This window comes from Balaenoptera musculus, chromosome 21 (genome assembly GCF_009873245.2).
Source record: "Balaenoptera musculus isolate JJ_BM4_2016_0621 chromosome 21, mBalMus1.pri.v3, whole genome shotgun sequence".
NCBI lineage: Eukaryota > Metazoa > Chordata > Mammalia > Artiodactyla > Balaenopteridae > Balaenoptera > Balaenoptera musculus.
The window spans coordinates 2,953,108-2,965,468 of record NC_045805.1 but is presented as its reverse complement, the minus strand read 5'-3'; positions in this window follow the sequence as shown (position 1 = coordinate 2,965,468).

The window sequence follows — 12,361 nt, the reverse complement described above, 5'->3', positions numbered from 1 at the left end:
GACATGATGGCGTGGAGGTGGTAAGAGTTCACCAGCAGAGCAGCTGCAATAAAAATTGAGGTCTAGATCATGCTGTGAAGTCATCAAGGATCTGATGATATTCCGAGGTGAAATAACTTGCCTAAGGTGGCAGAGCTAAGAAGTATCAGAGAAGAGACATGAGCTTGCAGGGGTGTAACTAGAGGCAGTCTGGACTTGGAGATAACCATGAAATATCACTTCTTGACAGTGAGAATATCCTGCCTCACTTACAGATCCAACAGGTAATTAATGATACTTCTTTCTTTAAAATGTTTGTCTTCCCCTCTCTTACATTGGCCAATGAATAGCCTAAATTTACTATTTAAAGAACAGTAAATGATAAAAAATAATAGTAAAAAGAAATTGGGACAAAGTGGGCTCAAATTGGTCAGTGCCAACAGGTGGCTTAGGGAAAAGTGAAATAAGCTGGCTCAGAAAGTATTCTACAAGAAAGGATAAAATGCTATTCAATTCTTTCACCAATATTACTGCCACTGTTCCATTTTAAAAATATATACTCTAAACATTTTTTCCTTTTAATCTACTATACAAGGCCACATGCAAACTACAAAAGAAAATACCTTCCATATAGCAATAAGCAGGCACTTAGAAACTCAGTGAAAGATCATACAGTTTCCTAGTGGACAGAGTGCTTAACTCCATTAGTGCCATAGGCTGATTAAATCACCCACATTACATTTCAACCGTGTTTCAGCCAATTAAGCCAGTTCAATTCATCTCTGCTTTCTGGGGTCATAAAGACATTAGAAACAAATGTACGATCCAGCTTGTTAATGAAATGGCTTGTAGAGTTGTTTTAAAATCAGGGTGGCTAAATTAATAATAAAAAGAAAGTTTAAAATGATCTGAAACAAGTAATTTTTTAAAATACTTAAAGCCACCATGATATGGCCTTAATTACATTCAGAAAATGCTTTTTCCTTTCTTTCTCTGAGCAGACTTAGAAAGCAGTGAACTGAGCAAACCAACCAACTGGAACAGAGGAAGAAATAAGCTGAATTCATTTTCAGTCAGGTGACCACATTGTGGAACTATCTTCTTATAGTGTTCAGTTCCCCTGAATGATAATTCCACCAGGCAGCGCACAGGAGAGGGTAGATTTGAGCCCTGAAGCAAAATGAATCTAGTAAATGCAGTTTAGCCAATTAGGGTGCAATTTCTAGAACTATACATATATTGCTTCTGATATCCATGCCTGATTCATCAAGCTCACCACCAAGCACCATCTATCATCAGACCGTTGACCAAAGTGCAAACAAGGAACTGACCAGCATGGGTTAAAGAAATTTATGTAAATTGACAGCAGCAAATGCTACATGAGTAAATTTCTATTTCATTATGCTGAAAAAAACCATGAGTTTTTATTGTTCATGATACAGATTATAAAGGGTTTAAAGATACCTTATACTGAAGGAGCTAGAATTTGACTAATTTTTAATCAGAAAAATGATCATGCAAAATATATATTTCTACAATGAACTCACTATCAGAAATTTGAATATAGTTAAGTCTGGGGTCAATCATTAGAGCATCTTTCACTTATCATAAATAACCTTTGGATTCAAGACTCCTCTTTGATGGTCTTAAAATCAATTTCTCTAGTAATTGGTTACAGTATGACTCTGTTTAAAAGAGACACTCATGTTAATAGTGGCTTACATAAAATAAGATTTGCTGTTGTTTAATTTCTTCACTTTTTTCATCTAATGCTCCACAGATAGCAGATGCAGGGCTAGCATGATGGCTCTGTTTGAAAAATTCATCCAAAGACCAGTCATTGTCTATCTTACTGCTCCATCTTTTCTATGTTGTTTAACTTCAAGCCATTGTTCAATATGATAAACCACACCAATCCTGCATTTTGGCCAGCAGAAAGGTGAAAAGGGAAAAGGAGGAGAAACCCTCTACATTTAAGAACACAGTTCAGAAGATGTATATTTCATTTGCATTTATATGTCATTTTCATAATTTAGCCATATGGAAATATGTGGCTGCTAACGTGGATGGATGATGTCGCACTGTTCTGGCCAGATCTATGGTTAGCTTACACTCCTATTACCATGGAAAAAAGGGAGGATATATACTGGGAGACCGCTAGCAGACTCCATTATGGATGTGGAATATATAATCACCTTAAATAGATAAGAAACAAGAAAAGATGTTCCAGGAAGTCAGAGAAGGAAGATTGCACATAGTACAGTGTGTGGGGTCTTTATTCCTATCTAGTCTCTAGTAATGAGGTGTTGAAAAGTGCATCTTCTGATAAAGCCGCAATCTGCAGTGCTCCATAGACTAACCACCAACAAATGCAAACTGACACCTCTGAAATGGATTAGTGTGCATATCAACAATCTCCTAATGGCTTTCATCCTTTCTCTCACATTTGACCTTGCCTTTTGGAGGCATTTGATAAATGATTAATTATTCATTCTAGAACTTGATCCTTGAACAACTAAGCTACTTCCCGGAAGCAAATATGGCTGTGTATTAGAGCATCAGAATCAATCAATTATTCATTGATTGTATGCCTTGTGTTTGCCTAGTGTGTGCCAATCTCCCAGTTACGCAGTCTGTGAGATATAAAAATAATGGAATCCGTGGTCTCTGACCTCAAAGGACTTACAATTAGAATGAAACAAATACTAAACAGGATGTGCAGGCTGGGGTTGTTATGATTGACTATTTTAGTGTCTATCTTCAGGGTCTTCCATTCAGTGCTGTGAGTCTGGGCCAAACTATGACCTATCCCCAGAGTAGTTGGGAAGAAAAGAGGATTCAAAACAAACAAACAAAATATGCAAATAAACAACAACAAAAATTTGGTAGTAATGAGGGAAAAGGAAAAACACCACATATCCAAATTTTATATTAAAATTTTAATATACTATTGTCACCATACAGAAAGAAGGGAAGAAGCAAATACACCACTCAGATGTTAGTACCTCAGTGGGTTACTGACAGAAAGGAGGAAGAAAAAAAAATGAGTAATCACATGGCAGAAGTGGAAGAGGAAAGAAAATGGAATAAGGGAAATGAATGTGCAGAGTTATATCTCAGAGAGGAGAACAGTGTTGAGACCCAGGACAGTTGGTCAAAGAGTCAGTTGTAAATCAGGGCTATGAAGGGGAGACAAGCCCATGTTTGGACTGTCTGAATTTAGTAAGTTTTGACCCAAGGGAAGGTTCATTCTCAATGCCTGAGATTGGTAGGACTTCCATAGGTCCTATCAGGATCCTCCTTATTTCCATGTCCTTTGAAGTTACAGGTGTTCATTTACACATTTTTACATGGAACAATTATGTTCACATATCTTGGTTTCTTGAGGAAATACCAGGAGTCTATTTCTGAAAACTAGTTTTCTCTGTTGTCAAGGATCAACAGCTGATCCCACCATGATATAATAATACCATGCCACGGAGGAAGAAAGGGCAATTCTGTAAGGGGTAGGTTTAGTGGGGACTTTGTCACTTCTCCTTGGCAACTTCTGAATTTCTCCCTTTATGGGTTGCTTCGTATGTGATATATTTGGGAGGATTCCTGGCAGAGCTATCACACCAGGGAGTTTAAGATGAAGGTTGTTAGACCACATGCTGGGTGTTGTGTGATGGTTGAGGACCATGTTTGGAGGCAGATGTAACAGTTATCACAGAGACAGGGTTGGTCATTTGAAAGAGAAGAGCACTTGGTAGGCGATAATGAGGAAGACAGACATTAAACAAGACAAAGGTGGTTAAGAATTTCACTGCAAAATTAGCTTAACAATTTCTCAGTCTCTACCAAATCCCAAGGTTTTTTGACCTATTTTCTGCAAAGTCCTAAGAGAGCTGTTTTGGTCCTCCTTCAGTATGTTAATTATGCTGCTCAAAGGCAAAGTGACAGAGAGATACAAAAATTTAAGAATTCTCGCTTAGGGTTAAGTTCACCCAATAAATTATTTTTTTATTGATAGGTCCTTCAAATTTTAACATTTCCCTTGAAGACTTTTGAAAAATATTTGGTCTCATTTTAAATGTTTAGTTAATTAAACGCATTATATATTTCTAAACTGTACTAACACTTTAACATTTACAGTATTGAACTACACTAAATCGGAATACAAAACCTTCTGGGACACTAAATATTTTTAAATGATAACATGTAAAAGATGTGTTTCACTTATTAAAGAGGGAAACAGCAAGATGATGAAATTGGTTCAATAATTATAGGACTCATACAAAAAGAAACGTACAATCTAAATAAGTCTTTATCTATTAAAGAAATTGAATTGATAATTAATAACCTTGCAAAAGAGAGAACACCAGGCCTTTATGGGTTCACTATTGAATTCTACCAAACAGTCAATGAAGAAATTATACCAATTTTCTACAATCTCTTTCAGAAGATAAAAGCAGAGGGAATACTTCCAGATTCATTCTATGAGGTCAGCATTACCATAATATCAAACCAGATAAAGATATTTCAAGAAAATAAAACCACAGACCAATATTTCTCATGAACATAGATGCAAAAATTGTCAACAAAATATTAGCAAATCAAATCCAACAAAATATAAAAAGAATTATACTCCATAACCAAGTGGGATTTATCACAGACCTGCAAAGTTGGTTCAACATTCAAAAATATGTTAATGTAATCCATCACATCAACAGAATAAGAACAATCACATGATCTATCAATCAATACAGAGAAGCATTTGAAAAAATCCAACACTCATTCATGATAAAAACTTTCAGTAAATTAAAAATAAAAATGAACTTTTCAACGTGATAAAGAATATATTCAAGAAACCTACAGCTTACATGATACTTAATGGTAAAAAAACTCAAAGCTTCCCCACTAAAATAAGGAAGAAGATAAGGATGTCCCCTCTTACCACTGCCCTTCAACATTGTACTGAATACACCAGGTAATGCAAAAAGTCAAGAAAAGGAAATTTTAAAATTACAGAGTAGGAAAGAAGAAATAAAACTATCTTTTTTTTCACAGATGATATGTTCATTTCTGCAGAAAATCTGAAAGAATCAATAGAAAAATTTGTAGATATAAGATTAATATACAAAAGTCAATCACGTTCCTATATACTATCAATGAATAAGTCAAATTTGAAATTAAAAACACAATACCATTTACATTAGCACTCAAAAAATTAAATATTTAGGTGTAAATCTAACAAAATATGTATAAGACTTGTTTGAGAAAAACCATAAAACTATAATAAAAATATCAAAAAGGAGATAAATAAATGGAGACATATTATGTGTTCATGGAAAAGCAGGCCGAATATTGTCAAAATGTCAGTTCTTCCTAACTTGATCTATAGATTCAATGCAATCCCAATCAAAATCCCTGCAAGTTATTTTTTAGATATAGATAAACTGCTTCTAAACTTTATATGGAGAAGCAAAAGACCCAGAACGACCAACACAATATTAAGAAAGAAGAACAAAAGAGCTGATACTACCTGACTTCAGCTAAATATAAAGCTATAGTAATTAAGACAATGAGGTATTGGTGAAAGACTTGACAAAAAACAATTAAACAGAATAGAGAGGCCAGAAATAGACCCACATAAATACAGAAACTGATCTTTGACAAAGGAGCAAAGGGAATACAATGGAGCAAAGATGGTCTTTTAAACAAATGGTGCTGGAATAACTATATCCACATACAAAAAATTCAGTCTAAACATAGATCTTACACCCATCACAAAACTTGATTCAAAATGTATCACAGACCTAAATGTAAAATGCAAAAATATAACTCGTACAATATGACCCAGTAGAAAATCTAGATCACCTTCGATTTGGTGATGACTTTTTGTATGCAACCCCAAAGGAACAGTTCATGAAAGAAAGAATTGAGAAGCTGGACTGTATTAAAATTAAAATAAAATATTTCTGCTCTGCAAAAGACACTATCAAGAGAATGAAAAAATAAGCCACATAGTGGGAGAAAATATTTCCAAAAGACGTATCTGATAAAGCACTGTAATCCAAAATATACAAAGAAATCTTAAAGCTCAACAATAAGAAAATAAACAGCTCAACTAAAAAGTGGGTCAAAGACCTTAACAGACATATCACTAAAAAGATATACAGATGGTAAATAAGCACATGAAAAGATATTCCCTATCTTTTCATGTGTCATCAGGGAATGGCAGATGAAAACAACAATGATATATCACTGCACACCTATTAGAAGAGCCAAAATCAGAACACCAAGTGCTGGCAAGGATGTAGAGCACAGAAACTGTCATTCATGGCTGATGAGAATGCAAAATGGTACAACCACTTTGGAAGACAGTTTGGTGATTTCTTTAAACTAAACAAACTCTTACCATACAGTTCAGCAATGACACTCCTTGGTATTTACCCACATGAATTGAAAACTTATGACCTCATGAAAACCTGCACAGAGATGTTTATAGCAGCGTTATTCATAATTGCCAAAACTTGGAAGCAACCAGGATACCCTCTAGTAGGTGAATGGATAAATAAGCTGTGGTACATTCAGACAACATAATATCATATGTGCTAAAAAGAAATGAGCTACCAAGCCAAGAAAAGACATGGAGGAAACTTAAGTACGTATTACAAAATTTAAAAAGCCAATCTGTAAAGGCTTCATACTCTGATTCCAACTATATGACATTTTGGAAAAGGCAAAACTATGGGAACAGTGAAAGATGAGTGGTTGCCTGGGATGGGGGAGGAGGGAATGAATAGACAGAGAGCACAGAGTATTTTTAGAGCAGTGAAACTACTCTATATGGTACTATAATGGTGGATACATGTTACTGTAAATTTGTCCAGACCCACAGACCCTACTGTAAATTTGTACAACCCACAGTTGTACAAAATCAACAGTGAGCCCTAATGTAAACTATAGACTTTGGTTGGATGTCTCAATGTAGGTTTATCAGTTGTAGTAAATACACCATTCTGGTGGGGGCTGATGACATCAGGGGAGACTCTGCATATGTGGGGAGAAGGGGAATACGGGAAACCTCTGTGCCTTCCACTCAATTTTGCTGTGAACCTAAAACTGCTCTAAAAAATAGTCTATTTAAAAAGAAGCAAAGGAGATACAGAAGTATATAGAATCACTGCAAGGAAGAAAACTGGAAAGACTGTGAAACTACGTACAAAACTGATTAATACACTATAGGGCAATGCAAATATAACTCTGTGTTTGATCTTTTCTCTTGCACAGAAATCATTTGCATATCTGTAGAACAAAATCACATTGCTCTCAGACAAAAATCTATTGCACTGCTATATATTGTCAACAAGTTAACCTCTAGCTTTACAGAGTTGTAAAATGTATTAATCAACAGTGACTAATAGTAAAACAAACATACATACCTACAGAGAATGAGATAATATTTAGATTGGCTTGTTCGGCATCAGCACATAATGACAGTCATCTTTTGCTTATTTCCAAGTTTCCAATTTTTTTTAATAGTGTACCACTTCCAATGATTTAAAATAATCTCCAAATTTTTTTATTACAAAAATGCCACAAAAATTGTGTTTTCACCCTATTTATATATGATCTGCATCTTATATATACATATATATAAGATGCTAGTTGATATACCCTGTAGTGTGGTCAGCAAATCAAAAGTCATACAGTGATGAATAACTACTAAGAACATAAAGGTAATTTCCATTAAAAGATTTTAAAAGGAACCTAGGATTGTATTTTTAATATGCTTTATCACTCCTTGAGTTAATATTATTATCATTGTTATTACTTGCTCTTAATATTATGAAGTGAAAGAAGCCGATCTGTAAAGACTTCATACTATACATGATTCCCATGGTAGGCTACCGAACATTTCAATTTGCTTAGGATACTAAATCTCAGATATTCGTTTCTGTTTCATCTGCAGTATCAATAAATACGGTTACACTGCCTCTCCAAAATCTGCTAAGTAACTTACGGATGGGAAGAGACTTATTACCTGTAAAGGGACACTGTTAGTTACAGAACTGTTATCAAATGACTTTCCTAGGAGGGCTTCCTAGGTATCGTTTTCAGAAAAAATATGCAACCCCCGTTGTTTTTTAACGGTGCACCAACTATACCTCTTTAGATAAAATTTATTTTCAAATATGACACCCCAGAAAATGTAAACACTGTTTCTGTTTGAGTAGTTGATTTGTTAAACTGTATCCTGGTTTTTAAAAATGACTGATTTTTGTTAAATACTTTTACTGCCATTAAAAGTAAAAAATATTTAGTAGAAGTGTTTGTTCCTGAACCCTGAATGACTAAATTAAAGATGACATACAGGTAAAAAGGGAAAAAATATCTTCTTTGAATATATATCAGTGGAAAAAAAGAGAACTTTCAAAATAATATCAACAATATTCCAAACAAATAACCATAATTAACTGTTCTTCATCATTTCATTCATTCTTACTTAATTGATATTTGTTCCAATAGATATTGTCTCCTGTCAGCTTTCATAAAATCTTGTACATCTCCATAAAAATGTCCCGAAATTGCTGACTCAGTACCCTGGCAGATTCAGACATTTGTCTATGTGATATCGGCTTAGAAGTCTGTACTATAGTCTTTCCTTGAAGTACCAGTACTAAAGACTAGCTGGCATAGCTCTGTTTATGAAGCTCAGACTGGCCCTCCTTGTGGTAGAATACATTTCTAGTTTGTCAATTTTAGCAGAGCTGGAGACCATGAGAGATCAGAAAGCCACCTACAGATGACAAGACTGGATGGTTGTCTAATTTACTACACTAACAAAAAATATTAAGAGTGGAGGGGAATAAAAATACTCTCTCATAAGTACAATAAATAGCTGGCTCAAAAAAGACTTCATTAGTATTTCCCCTGAAGGTACATAAGACACATTCCATGAGCAGCAAGGGAACTCCTCTAAAAGTACAAAATCTCTGTAACTTACTCGTATTAATAACAATTTACCTGAGAAAAAGGTACCTAAGGAAGGATGAATTTCCCTTTTAATTACTCTTTTTAGGAAGCCAATACATTTTTGAGCTAAGTAGGAAATATGGAGCATACCAAAAAAATTATTTCCAGCATTCTACTTTTTTATATAAAGTACTGACCACCTGGAAATCTTAAAGTTAGTTTAGATGGAAAAGACAGCTTACTTTTTTTTTTTTTAATTGAGAGATTAATCTCAGGAAGACAAAATCACACGAGTTGTCAAAGATAGTACTTAATGTGATTAACAGAGTAAGTTCTTGAAAACAATGAAAGTTGTAGCTTGCTGCCTATAATTCAGAGTGACAGAGTTTATTTAAAAATATAAATATAAGAGAGTAGCACAATCATAAGGAATCTCAGTTCTTTCAAAAGTGAGGAAATTTTAATTGATTGATTGTTTATTTTAAATAATCAAGGGTATAAAAAAGTCAGTACCAAGTGTAGAAAATTACTCTGGTGAGATACAAAATCTCTATCAACCGGAAACCTTACAGAAAGGGGGAAGAATAAATTTTACTACCTCTTGTTATAAGCAGACTAGATATTGTAAGATAATTTATCATTTTAATGGAGAAAATGAAATTTTAATTTTACATTATTATGATTTGTTACATTAATTATCCATATACTTTTTTAAGTGAACAAAGTTGTCGAAATTGAGCAAATTTGCTAAAATTTTAGCCCAATCTATTAGGTCTTTTCAGACTCTTTATTTGTCATTATTATAAACCAAGGCAAAAATGTTTCCCATCTGCCAAACTTCTATGACCTTTTATAGCCATTCAAATTTTAATTTCACTATCTTCTTTCACATTTGCAACAAGACATTTCTCTTCAAAGAAAACTACTTTCTTTTTTCCATGAAAAATACATTCTTTACTCTTTTTCATAACATAATATGTACAAGAGAAAAATTATTTAATATAAAACATCACGTGTGTGTGTATGTGTGCACATGCACATGTATGTGTGTGTGCTGGGTTGGGATGGGTGGGTGAGTATTAGTCTGTGCAATGCTTATAACCAATGTTGTAGTATTCTCTCTTACTTAAAACTTACATAGGTATCTAAAATTTACTCATCATTTAATGCTACCAATATCAATGCACATTTGCACATTTATCTAAAGATCTTAGAAATTATATCTCAGTTGACTTATTATATAACCTAATTATTCTTGATAGTAGAAAAATTTTCAGGTTTATAATTCAAATTTCATTGACAGCAAATTTACATTTTTCTTGATTGTAAACATCATATGGAAACAATATAACTTATTTAGTCAGTAAATAAGTATAAGAGGCTTAAGAAACAGATTATTTAGTCTTGCCATAAGAAAATAAGAGCAAATTTCATTTTAAAAACTATAAAATATATTCCTGCATTGTACAACATGGATAAAATCAGGATTTCCTCAGGGATTCATTTTGTTCATGTAAACCTGGATTGTTACGTAAAACCACTTTTGAGCTGACAGTTTTCTGTGAGAGTATTTTTTCTCCCCTTCAATATCTAGCATATTTTAAGTATTAAACATGTTAGTTTTTAATATTTTTTCTAGGAATGTTTGTGTACATATATATATGTTATTAGCTTCTGTAAGGCAATAAAAACAGTACTTTTTATTTAAGAGACTTTGTATTTTAATTTATTAAGCCATTCTAGAGATAGGAAATATTTCTAATTCACATGATATGAAATAAAAACTTTTTATCAATTACAGACACCCAGGCCATAGAAACCTTTACACATGGTTTTACAACTTCGGCTACAGTTAAAGTAAACACAAGAACAAAAATCACACCAGTGTAGGTTTCAAAGGGATGACATCTCCTTTCTAATGAGACATAATACTGTACAGATAGACAAAAATGGCTAAAGACCAGATTCTTTTTCATCTCTCATCTGACAGAGAATAAATCCCTGTCTCTGCATGATGGTGACCATCAATTGCTCAGACAATAAAGCCAGTGTTTCAATCAGAACCACCAAAGAAAAATGGTATATTAGCCATGAGGAAACCAGATTAGATCCAAACTTGGCCAATACCAGAAACAAAAGCACAAACCACAGAGACAGAAAAAAATGACAAAAAAGGGTCAGTGAGGGTAAAGTTTACTGCTGTTTGGGATTCCTTCCAGGGACACTCAAAAGAAGTGCCTAAGTCCAAGAATTCCATGTCTTAACCACCATTGTCTAAATGGCTTTGGCAGCTGAATCCTCTTGGGTATCTCAGTGCAACCTGCATCAGCTATCAAAGATGATTTTCAAAAAGTTAAAAACATGCTGCTCTGACAAATACAACCTGAGCATCTGTCAAAGATGTATTTAATTCAAATATGAGGGAAACAGCAATCTGGAAGAGAAAGTTGCTTAATAATTGTTTTCATTTGATAAATCTCATTCTTAAAGATGGTGTATTTGAAGATGTTTTAACTCTAATAATGAGCAACACCTTAGTAAGGTTTTACTTAAAATTATTAATCAAATAAATTACTGAATACTACCCTTTAAATTATGGTTACAGAACTGTCATTCTAACAAGGCCAAACACTCTTAGACATTAAGTGGATATAAAAATGCCAAATACGTATATATTTATTTCTTAACACACGAAAAATAATAACATATTTAACAGAGTCCATAACGGTGGATTCAAACATAAACATAACCTAATTGTTTTGTCAATTTATATACATTTCCTACTTCCATCCAGACTGATCACTTAATGAAATTTTCTTTTATATTGTGAATATATATAATCATCTTTTTAAAAATTTCTGTCTAAATATAATTTTAATTTGATGGGATAATAAAGTACACAAATGTATCTTTCATCAAATTTTAAAAATTTTAAATGTTTACTAAAACTTGCATGCTCCCATATTAATACCATGGAAAACTTAGAAATATTTCAAATGGCATCCAATATAATTTTGGTTCTATCTGCGAAACAATGTTCCGATTTTGTCTGCAGTTTACTTTAAAATATTTAAGTATAGGCAATGTTATACTAGGACTACGCTGGTCAATTTAATTTAAAGCATAGGTGCAATTAGATGCTTTAATTGAGAATTTAAATCAGAGGTGGTATTAGCTGCTTGAGTAGGGCAGTGCTCCAAAGGTGACTGGGACAGGCGTGCCATTTCTCTTTATCTCTGGTTAACACCAGATGGCTTGGCTTAAATTAGAACTGTTTGTTCTGCTATAACATGTTTGTGTAAAACACATATTTGTGTAATACAAATCAGTTTATATCATTCTTAAGTAGGAAATGATGTCAGTTTAATGCAGATTTTGTGTTAAATCAGATGTGGGATTTCCCAACTTGTTCATTTTTGCA